At 42.0% G+C, this 3,194-nt stretch overlaps 1 non-coding gene across 1 annotated transcript; it reads left to right on the forward strand.

Moving 5' to 3' along the window:
• The first annotated feature begins 1,953 nt into the window (after positions 1-1,953).
• On the forward strand, positions 1,954-2,028 carry Trnat-ugu. Its single transcript has one exon. It is a non-coding gene; the product is annotated as a tRNA-Thr (tRNA).
• The last annotated feature ends 1,166 nt before the right edge of the window (positions 2,029-3,194 follow it).

The following is a 3,194-nucleotide window of genomic DNA, read 5'->3' on the forward strand; positions in this document are numbered from 1 at the left end:
TTTTCAGTGCTCTAATGAGAAATAATTGTTTTCAACGCCTATATGACGCTACTCGTGGCCTCGTGGTAGCGTTCTCGCTTACCGAGCACGGGATCCCGGGCTCGATTCCCGGCGGGGTCAGGGATTTTTCCTGCCTCGAGATGACTGGGCGTTGTTGTGTCGTCTTCATCATCATCATTCATCCCCATTACGGTCGGAGGAAGGCAACGGCAAACCACCTCCACTAGGACCTTGCCTAGTAAAGCAGTGCGGGTCTACCGCATCGTTCCCCTACGCTCTGTAAAGAAGCATGGGACTTCATTTCCATTTCCATATATGACGTGTAGAATTAATGGTCGTACTGACATGGCCTGTAAACAAGATTGTTTGCAAACTCGACAGACTCACTAGCTGTACTTTACAAGTTATGTGAGACATACTGAAATGGCTGGGAGCTTAGATCACAGAATGGTAAGGCGCTGAAAACTAAGAAGACAATCACTTTTGACATATTTATTTTTCACAGAGGCCAAATTTATCATAAAGAAGGGCGAACAATACTTTCTTGCCACAGAGGCGAGATACAACGTAAACAATAACGGACAATTAAGCTCAAGGGAATCAAATTCAGTCAGCAAAACTTTAAATTATTGCCCCTTAAATATTTAAAAGGCTTCCTTTTTTGATTTCTAACAAATTATAATATTTGAACCGCCTAAACCTCAGAAAAAATGCTCCCACGTGCACTCAAGGGACTTAACAATTACTTTGGTTGCTTGAAAATCAATATTACAATTAGCACAATATGCACAATAGGCTTTCAAGATTGCAGAATATTGACTTTAAAACAAGAAAGGGAGCATTAGCTAATCAAGAAACTAAGGAAGTGTTCACAAGAGAAACCAAGGACAAATTGAAACCAAATAAAGGGGGCGAAACACATTACTTAGACCCTGCATGATAACTGGCTTGAGCTGGGCTCCAGCGCAAAATGGTTGTTCCATTCATTACGCTTCTAAAACACAGAGGCTTCCAGACACATAAAAGAGAATCAGGGCAGATAACTGAGCCCATGAGGCGCGTGAGGGCTTAAGGTTAACAGAGTAAAATTTACATAACAAAATAAATCGCAACATGCCTTTCAATCCTGACTGAGGGACCTAAGGGAAATAACTCAGTCTATTTGGCCCACAAGTAGTTAAAGTTAAATGAAAATGGAAAAAAAAGTATTAAAGGTACGTAAGGCTTGCGAGGTAGCATCCCAAACATGTTCGGGCTCACATGCAGTTCCTCTTCGTCGAAATGTTTTCGCTCAAACTCTTCTAGGGGTTGAACCACACTATCGCATTACACACCTTAAATTAAACACTTGTGAACTTTTGGTTAAATTGTCTGGCTGCTGGCAAGTTTGCGGAATTGCATAAACATGCAATGTAATAATAGTATCAGGAGCTAAATTAACGACCCATAAATGGTGTAGGCCATGCAGGTGCGATTTGGTTAGAATAATGCTTATTCAGAAGGCAAACTAATAGCGAAACTGGTCGTATTTAGAGTTACTGTTAGACTCGAGCCCATATTCATTTGACACAGTTCTATCATTCACAGTCTCATCGCGAAACCCATGTCCGATTCTTCACCTCGCCGTTTACACGAAAAGTTAGAGTACACACCAGGAGCACGGCTGCTCACCGCTCAGAGACTACATGAAGATGGCATCTGTTCTTTCAGACATGTCCGAAAGAACAGATGCCATCTTCATATCGTTTACGGCTAACCGGCTGGTGACCTTCTTCAGTGCGGATGCACACGATTTGCGTATGAGCTCTTACGGGACTCGGTAGGTTGCCTGCCACGAGTAATGGGTATAATGGCAGGGGCACTATGAATGTAATGAGTGGACTATTAGTTGAGAATGTGGGTCTTACGGGGAGCGTGCCGGCGATAAATCCCTGCAGTCGCACTATCCTCTGTGCCCTCGGTGGCTCAGATGGATAGAGCGTCTGCTATGTAAGCAGGAGATCCCGGGTTCGTGTCCCGGTCGGGGCACACATATTCAGCTGTCCCCGTTGATGTATATCAACGCCCGTCAGCAGCGAATGGTATTGATTTAATTGTAATTTCGCTCAGAGACTAACTCCCGCGATACCACACAACGTGAAATTTTCTAAGTCGTTTCACTTTCTAGCTACCTAATGACCAACCGTCCGCTTTCACATCTCCACCAGTGCTGTCCCTTAGGTGTCTACACCAGAACTGTCCACTTCCGCGTCTACACCAGCACCATTCCTACGCCCGTCCCCGGCACGCTTCCCATGAGCCGAGCATACTCGCTCAACGTGCTAGTGCAGTTCCCTTTCCTGAAGCTGTCCATGTCATTGGCTACAGCTTATTCTACATTATTTTACATTTTAACATATTTAAATCATCACAGCTTGACCACTTTCACGTCTAAATAAAGTAACAATAGTATCCATTGTCTAATTCTTTTACATAAAACCAATACAACTTCCTTCTTTGAATATCACGGCCAGTAGTCTTGCACCACTGAGCTTTCTGATAAATAAATAAAGAACAAAAGTAACTATTATGCAGTAAACATTAAAACAAATTTTCTATTGCCCAATGATTCAATCAGGTGTCATGCTGTCGTTGTTCAGTGTGTTTTGTGTGGAGAAAATGATGAGCTCATGTTTAACTATAAATACGGATAATTTAAATTTAACATATCTTTTAAATAAATGAAGTTACAGAGTTGATATTTACAACATTTGTCATTTTAATGTTGCGCTTCTATATGGAATGTCGATTGTTAAGATCGACTAAAGCGTTCAGATTTTAGCATTCAGGTCTTGCTACAAAACTTATAAATTTCACTTTAACAATAAATCCTAAACAGTTATAGATATGATCAATATTCAAGTTTTATTGGGACCACCATGAAAATTTATGGGGGATGGCAGATTAAAATTACTGAGCCTTCATTCCCTGAATTACTACAGAACTCAATAGTTTCCATAAATGTTACCCTTTATGGCCGATCGTAGGTCCTCCATATTTAACACTGCTACGTCTCCTTGGCCACAAACGGCTTCTACTGGGTTCCCATACGATGTAGGTTCTCGTCTGTCTCACTCACACACTACAGCGCTTAGACCCCAATAGACAATAGACCCCTGTGAGTTTCCCCATCTCATGGGGAATCTGCACCCTAT

Source organism: Schistocerca piceifrons, chromosome 5, assembly GCF_021461385.2.
Source record: "Schistocerca piceifrons isolate TAMUIC-IGC-003096 chromosome 5, iqSchPice1.1, whole genome shotgun sequence".
In the NCBI taxonomy this organism is placed as follows: Eukaryota; Metazoa; Arthropoda; class Insecta; order Orthoptera; family Acrididae; genus Schistocerca; species Schistocerca piceifrons.